This window comes from Euprymna scolopes, chromosome 29 (assembly GCF_053919585.1).
Source record: "Euprymna scolopes isolate OS-2025 chromosome 29, ASM5391958v1, whole genome shotgun sequence".
In the NCBI taxonomy this organism is placed as follows: Eukaryota; Metazoa; Mollusca; class Cephalopoda; order Sepiida; family Sepiolidae; genus Euprymna; species Euprymna scolopes.
This window is the reverse complement of record NC_136510.1, coordinates 56,293,555-56,305,910: the sequence shown is the minus strand read 5'-3', so window position 1 is coordinate 56,305,910 and position 12,356 is coordinate 56,293,555. Positions and strand designations below refer to the sequence as shown.

General features: G+C 29.0%; 1 long non-coding RNA gene across 1 annotated transcript in view; it reads left to right on the top strand.

Moving 5' to 3' along the window:
• The first annotated feature begins 548 nt into the window (after window positions 1-548).
• The window catches only part of LOC145252407 (uncharacterized), a 52,297-nt gene continuing 40,489 nt past the window's right edge, over window positions 549-12,356 (top strand). The window contains exon 1 of the long non-coding RNA XR_013863592.1: window positions 549-978. This is a non-coding gene — a long non-coding RNA (uncharacterized LOC145252407). The remainder of the gene's footprint in view (window positions 979-12,356) is intronic.

Genomic DNA, 12,356 nt, shown 5'->3' with positions numbered 1-12,356 from the left:
AGAATAAACAAATCTTAATTTCGCTACCATCATTATTTGTAGTGACATGCACTGTTAACATAAATAAAATCACTGGTGACAATCCCTGATACCTGTTTCGTATAAGCACCAAATAACTATGATAATGTGTTATTGTTGATACATTATAATAAACATTTCCATTGACTGGTCGTTTGCTTAGCTTAGGTTTACATCATTTTTTCACAATGTTTCTCTACTTGCTTTCAGCATGAGAGCAGATCATATTCTGCACATGTTTCATGCATATCACAAAAACTTATAATATTTGATCAACATTTGACTAACAATTTTACAAAAAAGACCTACCACCTTAAGGGGGGTAAAGGTAAGGCTCCCCACATAACCATAAAAGAAAGCCGCCCCCCCCCATACAGTGGGAAAGAGCTCCCTTCCCATTCTGGGGCAGAGAAGGGGCAAGGAAAACTCTTAAACATAAATGGTCAACGGAGGGTATACACCCTGGGAAACTAAAAGTCTATATGGAATCTGCATAAATTAAAATATCCTGTTTAAGCGAAAAGGAAAAAATGTACGGGAATAAAAAAATTCACCTTCCAAAATATTAGACGATTATAAAAATATCGTAATATTTATGTAATGTAAAATAATTAGCCATTTTGTATATTACCACGTGACCTCATACCTCTTAAGCTGGAAGGGGGGGGAGTAAAACCAACACCGTCTCTCTCTCTCACACTTACTCTCTCTCTCTCTCACTTTCTCTATCACCCTCTTTCTATTTTTCTATTCGTTTAAAAACGCTTAGTCATGTCACGTGACGTGACGTCACGGTTTGGTTACTATGGAAACACTTACTTTTTGTGCTGCTTCGAAAAGGAACAAAATTCAACATACACCGCTTCCTCTTCCCTCCCTCCCTCTCTCTCTCTCTCTCTCTCTCTCTCTCTCTCTCTCACACACACACACACACTTTCTTCGGTGTGTTTTTGTTGTTACGTACGTATTTTTTTATATTTTTATCTCAGTAATTTTTATTATATTTAATAGCATTTTCTTTTTTTTTTTTTCATGGGAAATTATTTTTCTATTCGTTTTAAGAAAATGCTATTAAAAAATAAAAATGCGATAAATTCTGGCAACAGTTATTTATTTATGCTATTCGCAGCCGGCCGGAAGAAACGCGCATAGACATTTTGTAAACATTGTTTTTAAAAAATAAAAAATAATACTTCTATTATGTTTTAAACGACTGTAATAGTTTATTTTGGAAGTATACAAAAAAAGTCCATTAATTTGAACTTAAAGCCTGTTTGAATAAAACTTATATAAAAAAAAACCGACACTTCCGGCAAATGGCTATGTAAACAACTGGTGGCATTTTTCGAATACATCGGTAAACACTGTATGTTTTTCGAGCTGAATAAATATGTTACAGTGATTAAAAACACAAAAAATATATCCAGTTGGATAGAAAAGTAACTTATCTTGCCTTTCCTAACATTTATTTGTTATATATTTGTCTTTTGACCGTCCACTAATGGCGAGTAACAAACTAAACTCTTTTATTTATAATAAAACTCTTCGACAGTTTAAATGCTTTCAAAATCCTATGTAAGTATATCGTTTTTACTGTACACAGATTCGAAAAAGTTGTCATCAAACAAATATATGAATATGACAGAGTTGAATAAATATGTTACATTGATTAAAAACACTTCTTATTAGCATTTTCTTTTTATATGACAACGTTAATGTTCATGAATCTCTCTTTTAATCATTTTTATCGACTATCAGCCAAATAACCGGGGTCTAAAATTTGGGAAATTATTTTTCTATATTTTTCTATTCATTTAAAGAATATGCTATTAAAAAAGAAAAAGTCGATAAAAGTTAGACATAAACAGTAAAAAAATAGAAGATATTATTATTAAATAACAATAATTATTAAAAATAAATATTAACATTTACAATAATAAAATGAGTTAGTATTAAAAATAATTATTAAAATAAAAATGAGTTTATTATTAAAAATACATATTAATATTCAAATAAAATTGTTTTTATTATTAAAAATAAATATTAATATTTAAAGTAGAATAAAATGTGTTTATTATTATAAATAAATATTAATATTTAAAATAATATGTGTTTATTATTAAAAATAAATATTAATATTTAAAATAATATAATGTGTTTATTATTACAAATAAATATTAATATTAAAATAAAATGTGTTTATTATTAAAAATAAATATTAAGGAAGGTCAACAGGTGGAGGAAAAATAGTCAATGCAGGTCATACCACCTGACCAGCTAAAATCGCCTTTTTATATAAGGCAGACAGTCAGACTATTTGCCTTGAGGGCGGGCTAAGCCCTCCTACCCCCCACCCCCCCACCCCAAAGCTGAGAGCTGGGGAAACTTCTCTCAGAAGGGGTATGGGAGGACAGGGAGACCTTCCCTCTTTCAACTAAGAGATAGATATCCTTTTGTATGGTTGATTGACCCCCCCCCCCTGTCGGTTCTGCTTACTCCATTCCGAAAGAGATCAACCTTACACAAAAAAAAAAAAATATGGGGACAGGGAAGCCTTCCCGGGCCCCCTTTCTGGGAGGAGAAGTTCCCCGGCTCCTACCTTTTTGGGAGTGCTCAGCCCGTCCTCCAGTCAACCACAATATTTGAAGAATAAAGATATTTTTGTTTTTGTGTTTTAGGTGGTGAAGGTGATCTGGGGAGTGTTTTTTTTTTTCACAAAAAAGGTACTTTTTACGAATGGGTATCCAAGAAAATTACAGTATTTTGTCAGAAATTAAGATTTTCATTGACCACTCTCAATACTATCAGAAATGAAAAAAGTTAATTAAACAGTCTACACAATATAAACTAACTGTTTTGTTGGCTTTTTATTCTAACTCCAAACTAACCCATAACTACATTTTTCTTTTATTTTGCAAATTTGATTTCCTTTAGTTTATATTGTGTAGCTGAATCAGAAATTGATTTATCTTTTGTCATTTGTAGTTAACATGCTATCAGCGCAATTACTACAGTGTAATCACACATGATCTACCAAAATAAAAACACTTCAGATAAAGTCTTAAATAGAATTCAGTTCCTTACATGACATCTGATGAAGTCAGTACAAACGTTACAAACTAATACTTGAAAAACAATTTGACATTTACTGTACTACAATATCACATTTGTATAGAAGTAGAAATCTGGATACCTATTCTGATACCTAATAAAAGAAAGGACACTCTTTGGGGCGGATTTTGATGATAACAAGTCACTAATTAGAAATTATAATAAACATTGAAATAATTTAAGAATTTTACCAAAATAAAATTACTTGGTAATCACCCAATTTCTGCCACAAAATTTTATTTGGCAAAACTCATAAGCATAAAATATATATTTTCTAATTTCATCTTTTTTTTTTTACATAATCTGGTTTGATGTTTTCCTAAATATTCAAATCACTATATTTTGCTGCTTAATATTAAATACAGCAAATGAGTTATTTTTATGCATCAAACAATTACATTTTCTCATTCATCCAAACTAATCACTGAACATCAATTTCATATTTTCTTCACTAAAATATTACTATGCTTGATGTCATCAAGTAGAGCGGATCATTTTTTTTTACATTTGTTTACACATTTTTTACAAATGTTTTTGAGAGTCCATACAAAGTTATAAGTGTTCAACATTTTTTTTCATTTGAATATATTTTGTCTAAGATTCTTAGCCTATGTCATTGCATACCAATTTGTTTCTTGAAAGTTAAGTTCACTGTAAAAACATCTGATACACCAAAATCCCTGATACCTGTTTCTTATAAGCGCCAAATAACTATCACTATTTCGCTTTGTGTTTCATGAGAACAATTCAATATTGATACATTATAAGAAACATTTCCAGTGCTTTTCTCTTTTTAGCAATAGTTGGTTGATAATTAGAGGACAAAACTAACCCTATACTATGCTTTACTTTGTTTTGTATATATATTTTGTATTGTGTGAAATTAACAAAGATTCATATGCAGGAATCTGTTGATACATTCCAAGAATCCCAATGCGACCAACAAACTTGAAAGACTACAATTTCTTTTTACTATGACCAATAAGAAAGCTCAAGGACTATATATAATATTAAGCACACCATACCAAGACCACTATTTGAGCATCTAATAAACTGCCTACCAAGACCAATGTTTTCAAGTGACAATGGAGAGTATTCATGTTATGTTTCACATTTTTATGTTTTGAAATATTTTGCTGCTTAATATCAAATTCAGCAGATGTTTACTTTGTTTTGTGTATATACTTTATATTAGGTAGAATAAACAAATCTTAATTTCGCTACCATCATTATTTGTAGTGACATGCACTGTTAACATAAATAAAATCACTGGTGACAATCCCTGATACCTGTTTCGTATAAGCACCAAATAACTATGATAATGTGTTATTGTTGATACATTATAATAAACATTTCCATTGACTGGTCGTTTGCTTAGCTTAGGTTTACATCATTTTTTCACAATGTTTCTCTACTTGCTTTCAGCATGAGAGCAGATCATATTCTGCACATGTTTCATGCATATCACAAAAACTTATAATATTTGATCAACATTTGACTAACAATTTTACAAAAAAGACCTACCACCTTAAGGGGGGTAAAGGTAAGGCTCCCCACATAACCATAAAAGAAAGCCGCCCCCCCCCATACAGTGGGAAAGAGCTCCCTTCCCATTCTGGGGCAGAGAAGGGGCAAGGAAAACTCTTAAACATAAATGGTCAACGGAGGGTATACACCCTGGGAAACTAAAAGTCTATATGGAATCTGCATAAATTAAAATATCCTGTTTAAGCGTATTGTATGACAGGGAGGGAAGGTCAACAGGTGGAAGAAAAATGGTCTACGCAGAGCATACCGCCTGACAAGCTAAAATCGCCTTTTTATATACGGCAGACAATCAGACTCTGATTGCCTGGACGGCGGGCTGAGCAATGAATGTGGAAGCCGGGGAACTTCTCTCAGAAGGAGGATGGGAGGCCCAGGGAGCCTTCGGTCTCCTCCTAAGAGAGGGATATCCTCTTACTCCCTTTGGAAAGAGATCAACCTTACACAAAACAAAAAATATGGGAAGAGAAGCCTTCCCGGGCCCCCCTCCCCCTTCTGGGAGGAGAAGTTCCCTGGCTCCAACCTTTTTTTTGGGGGGGGGGGGCCTAAGCCTGTCCTCCAGGCAACCAAATGAAAAAGAAATTTACCCATCCCACCTTTGTAGGAAGTGTGCTCAGCCCACCTTCTGAGCCACTGTGAAAGTTTCCTTCCACCAAAAGGGAAGGGAACGAGGAAGGAAAAGTCTCTGAGAATCTTCATGCAATTTCTTTGACAAAGAAACTGTTTTCACTTGATTCCACACAAAATTTTTATTGCTTTTTCATCTATTGTCTTATATTAGGATTTCTTTATGCATGTTATTTTATTTAAGAGTACTAAATAGCTTTTCAGTTTCTTGAGACTCTTTCAACTGTCTGGATTCTGCAGCAACGTTGTGGAGTGATATGTAAAACATAAATTGGTACTTTATAACAATAGGTATGTAGAATTCTAACTCGCCAGTGTTGATCGTTTCAATTATTTACAAATTCACCAGGTCCTGGATATGACCATAAACTGTATCCAAACATGGGGCTTTGTGAAGTGTGAAGCCACCATTTAATTGCTATTGCTACCAGGTCCACTCTGATCTGGAGTAGTAGTACCTGTTAGGGTCCCAATTATGAGTTAAATAGAAACCAACATTAAATAAACAAATATATTCTAGGAAAAAAAAATGTCACTAGATTGGGCATGATATAGTGTTGATATGTCATAAAACAAAATGAACCAACAAATTCAACAATCGACACAATATCAACAAATGTATCTTTCTTTTCCTTATTCTGTGCTTATTTCTTGGTACTAAGCTTATCATTAACTAACCCTGACATTTCTTTTACTTTGTTTTGTGTATATATTTTATTTTGTGTAGAATAACCAAAAAGACATTTAGCTACCACATTTGCAGCGAAATGTTAGCATACATAAAATCACTGGTGACAACCCATGATGTTTTTTCTTATGAACACGAAATAACCAACACGCTTTCCATTGGTTTTTCATGATAACAATTTAATATTGATAAATTATAATAAACATGTCCATTACTTTTCTTTTTTTATCAATAAATATACTTGGTTGATAATTAGAGAACACAATGTTTATTGTAATAAAACTTGTGATCTATAACATCCAATTCTAAAAATTAAACTTTCCTTTCTCAATTGAAACAAACAACATACCCCACACTATGTTCCTAAAAATGAGGATTTTACTATTGCGTTTACATAATTTTTTAGCTATGTTTCTCTTACTTTCAGCATGAGATCATTTTCTACACGTGTTTCATGCATACCACACAAACATTTTACCTCTGACATTTTTAATTTTTTTCCAATTTCCTTTCACCATGAACATTATCATTAGTACAGTTTTCATTTAAAATGAAGCTGTACATGGTTACTATTACTTGGAAAGCAGATATAAAAAAAAAAAAAAAAATACTTCTATTATGTTTTAAACGACTGTAATAGTTTATTTTGGAAGTATATTTCATAAGCAAAATAAACAACCCACTTTAAAAACAGAAATTACGAGTTTTATATATTTTATTCGCAGTTTTTTGTTGGGGGTAGTCCATTATGTCTGTAACAGTTTGTTGAAAAAGTGTAGAATTCAATTAAAAAAACAACACCGTCTTCTTTTTTTTTTTTTTAAATAAAACTAAAAACTTTATTTTTAAAATTTCGATGTTTGACAAACAGTCCATTATGTCTGTAACAGTTTGTTGAAAAAGTGTAGAATTCAATTAAAAAAACAACACCGTCTTTTTTTTTTTTTTAAATAAAACTAATTTTACAATTTCGATGTTCGAAAAAGAGTCCATAAAGAATAAAACAGTTATTAAATACAAAAAAAAGTCCATTAAGTTCAAATAAAGCCTGTTTGAATAAAACTTATATAAAAAAAAAACCGTCACTTCCGGCAAATGGCTTTGTAAACAACGGGTGGCATTTTTCGAATACATCGGTAAACACTGTATGATTTTCGAGCTGAATAAATATGTTACATTGAATAAAAACACAAAAAATATATCCAGTTGCCTTTGATAACATTTATTTGTTATATATTTGTCTTTTGACAACTTTTTTGAATCTACGTGTACAGTAATACAACCCCAAATATTTTTTTTTTAAACAGTAATGAATTTTCCGAACTCAATATTTTACAATTTTTTAAATTTTAAAATCTATCAAAATTTTTCTATTGATTCTATTTTTACGATATTTTCAGGGTCAATGTGAAATTTTATGTTCTTTCCAATAAATCGAAAATAATATTTTAGACTATCGTTTTTTTTTTTATATTCACGAACCCCCCCCCATGTACATTTTTCGAATACATCGGTAAACACTGTATGTTTTTCGAGCTGAATAAATATGTTACATTGAATAAAAACACAAAAAATATATCCAGTTGCCTTTGATAACATTTATTTGTTATATATTTGTCTTTTGACAACTTTTTTGAATCGACGTGTACAGTAATACAACCCCAAATATTTTTTTTTTAAACAGTAATGAATTTTCCGAACTCAATATTTTACAATTTTTTAAATTTTAAAATCTATCAAAATTTTTCTATTGATTCTATTTTTACGATATTTTCAGGGTCAATGTGAAATTTTATGTTCTTTCCAATAAATCGAAAATAATATTTTAGACTATCGTTTTTTTTTTAAATTCACGAACCCCCCCATGTACATTTTTCGAATACATCGCTAAACACTGTATGTTTTTCGAGCTAAATAAATATGTTACATTGAATAAAAACACAAAAAATATATCCAGTTGGATAGAAAAGTAACTTATCTTGCCTTTGATAACATTTATTTGTTATATATTTGTCTTTTGACAACTTTTTTGAATCTACGTGTACAGTAATACAAACCCAAATATATATTTTTTTAAACAGTAATGAATTTTCCGAACTCAATATTTTACAATTTTTTAAATTTTAAAATCTATCAAAATTTTTCTATTGATTCTATTTTTACGATATTTTCAGGGTCAATGTGAAATTTTATGTTCTTTCCAATAAATCGAAAATAATATTTTAGACTATCGTTTTTTTTTTAAATTCACGAACCCCCCCCCCATGTACATTTTTCGAATACATCGCTAAACACTGTATGTTTTTCGAGCTGAATAAATGTTACATTGAATAAAAACACAAAAAATATATCCAGTTGGATAGAAAAGTAACTTATCTTACCTTTGATAACATTTATTTGTTATATATTTGTCTTTTGACAACTTTTTTGAATCTACGTGTACAGTAATAATACAAACCCAAATATTTTTTTTTTTAAACAGTAATGAATTTTCCGAACTCAATATTTTACAATTTTTTAAATTTTAAAATCTATCAAAATTTTTCTATTGATTCTATTTTTACGATATTTTCAGGGTCAATGTGAAATTTTATGTTCTTTCCAATAAATCGAAAATAATATTGTAGACTATCGTTTTTTTTTTAAATTCACGAACCCCCCCCATGTACATTTTTCGAATACATCGCTAAACACTGTATGTTTTTCGAGCTAAATAAATATGTTACATTGAATAAAAACACAAAAAATATATCCAGTTGGATAGAAAAGTAACTTATCTTGCCTTTGATAACATTTATTTGTTATATATTTGTCTTTTGACAACTTTTTTGAATCTACGTGTACAGTAATACAAACCCAAAAATTTTTTTTTTTAAACAGTAATGAATTTTCCGAACTCAATATTTTACAATTTTTTAAATTTTAAAATCTATCAAAATTTTTCTATTGATTCTATTTTTACGATATTTTCAGGGTCAATGTGAAATTTTATGATCTTTCCAATAAATCGAAAATAATATTTTAGACTATCGTTTTTTTTTTTAAATTCACGAACCCCCCCCCCATGTACATTTTTCGAATACATCGGTAAACACTGTATGTTTTTCGAGCTGAATAAATATGTTACATTGAATAAAAACACAAAAAATATATCCAGTTGGATAGAAAAGTAACTTATCTTGCCTTTGCTAACATTTATTTGTTATATATTTGTCTTTTGACCGTCCACTAATGGCGAGTCTTTTTTTTTTTTTTTAAATAAAACTAATTTTAAAATTTCGATGTTCGAAACACAGTCCATAATATGTCAATATAAAAATTCTATTTTTGTCTGATAAAAAGAATAAACAGTTAATAAATACAACAAAAAAGTCCATTAAGTTCAACAAGCTAAACTCTTTTATTTATAATAAAACTCTTCGACAGTTTAAATGCTTTCAAAATCCTATGTAAGTATATCGTTTTTACTGTACACAGATTCGAAAAAGTTGTCATCAAACAAATATATGACAGAGTTGAATAAATATGTTACATTGATTAAAAACACTTCTTATTAGCATTTTCTTTTTATATGACAACGTTAATGTTCATGAATATTTAAATAAAATACATTACTGCACATTTATTAATATTATCTCTCTTTTAATCACTTTTATCGACTATCAGCCAAATAACCGGGGTCTAAAAGTTGGGAAATTATTTTTCTATTCATTTAAAGAATATGCTATTAAAAAAGAAAAAGTCGATAAAAGTTAGACATAAACAGTAAAAAAAAAGAAGATATTATTATTAAATAACAATAATTATTAAAAATAAATATTAACATTTACAATAATAAAATGAGTTAGTATTAAAAATAATTATTAATATTTAAAATATGTGTTCATTAATAACAATAAATATTAATATTTAATATAAAATAAAATGTGTTTATTAATGAATATAAATATTACTATTTAAAATTATAAAATGTGCTTATTATTAACAATAAATATTAATATTTAAAATAATATGTGTTTATTATTAAAAGTAAATATTAATATTTAAAATAAAATAACATGTGTTTATTATTAAAAATTAATATTAATATTTAAAATAAAATAAGTGTTTATTATTAAAAATAAATATTAACATTTACAATAATAAAAGGTGTTTATTATTAACAATAAGTATTAATATTAAAAATAACATAAAATGTGTTTATTATTAAAAATAAATAATAATATTTAAAATAATAAAATGTGTTCATTATTAAAAATAAATATTAATATTAAAATAAAAATGTGTTTATTATTAAAAATAAATATTAATATTTAAAGTAGAATAAAATGTGTTTATTATTATAAATAAATATTAATATTTAAAATAATATGTGTTTATTATTAAAAATAAATATTAATATTTAAAATAATATTATGTGTTTATTATTACAAATAAATATTAATATTAAAATAAAATGTGTTTATTATTAAAAATAAATATTAAGGAAGGTCAATAGGTGGAGGAAAAATAGTCAATGCAGGTCATACCACCTGACCAGCTAAAATCGCCTTTTTATATAAGGCAGACAGTCAGACTATTTGCCTTGAGGGCGGGCTAAGCCCTCCTACCCCCCCCACCCCAAAGCTGAGAGCTGGGGAAACTTCTCTCAGAAGGGGTATGGGAGGACAGGGAGACCTTCCCTCTTTCAAGTAAGAGATAGATATCCTTTTGTATGGTTGATTGACCCCCCCCCCCTGTCGGTTCCGCTTACTCCATTCGGAAAGAGATCAACCTTACACAAAAAAAAAAAAAATATGGGGACAGGGAAGCCTTCCCGGGCCCCCTTTCTGGGAGGAGAAGTTCCCCGGCTCCTACCTTTTTGGGAGTGCTCAGCCCGCCCTCCAGTCAACCACAATATTTGAAGAATAAAGATATTTTTGTTTTTGTGTTTTAGGTGGTGAAGGTGATCTGGGGAGTGTTTTTTTTTTCACAAAAAAGGTACTTTTTATGAATGGGTATCCAAGAAAATTACAGTATTTTGTCAGAAATTAAGGTTTTCATTGACCACTCTCAATACTATCAGAAATGAAAAAAGTTAATTAAACAGTCTACACAATATAAACTAACTGTTTTGTTGGCTTTTTATTCTAACTCCAAACTAACCCATAACTACATTTTTCTTTTATTTTGCAAATTTGATTTCCTTTAGTTTATATTGTGTAGCTGAATCAGAAATTGATTTCACTTTTGTCATTTGTAGTTAACATGCTATCAGCGCAATTACTACAGTGTAATCACACATGATCTACCAAAATAAAAACACTTCAGATAAAGTCTTAAATAGAATTCAGTTCCTTACATGACATCTGATGAAGTCAGTACAAACGTTACAAACTAATACTTGAAAAACAATTTGACATTTACTGTACTACAATATCACATTTGTATAGAAGTAGAAATCTGGATACCTATTCTGATACCTAATAAAAGAAAGGACACTCTTTGGGGCGGATTTTGATGATAACAAGTCACTAATTAGAAATTATAATAAACATTCAAATAATTTAAGAATTTTAACAAAAATAAAATTACATGGTAATCACCCAATTTCTGCCACAAAATTTTGATTGGCAAAACTCATAAACAGAAAAGTATATATTTTCTAATTTCATCTTTTTCTTTTTTTTTTTTTTTTTTTTTTTTTTTTTTACATAATCTGGTTTGATGTTTTCCTAAATATTCAAATCACTATATTTTGCTGCTTAATATCAAATACAGCAAATGAGTTATTTTTTATGCATCAAACAATTACATTTTCTCATTCATCCAAACTAATCACTGAACATCAATTTCATAGTTTCTTCGCTAAAATATTACTGTGCTTGATGTCATCAAGTGGAGCAGATCATTTTTTTTTTCATTTGTTCACACATTTTTCCAATTTATATATATTTTGTCTAAGATTCTTAGCCTATGTCATTGCATACCAAGCTGTTTATTAAAAGTTAAGGTTCACTGTAAACACATATGTTACACCAAAATAAAAACGCTTCAGATAATGTCTTGATATTCAATTCAGTTTCTCACATGACATCTTATGAAGTTAGTAGAAATGTTACAGACTTTTGAATCTCAAACATTTTCAATACTGAGCACTGATATTTTCTTTTTTGGAATATAAGCACATTCATGATTTTTTTTTTTACAAACGTCAACAAATTTCACATTGTGTAGCAATGTACTGAAACAATTATAAAAATATTTGTTTTTATTTTGGATGATGCAGGGCATCCGGAGAGAGATGTTTCTAACAAAATGAAAGTATAATTTTTAGCAATAGGTATCTAAGAAAAGGCCACTACATATGTTATAAATTCCAAATTTC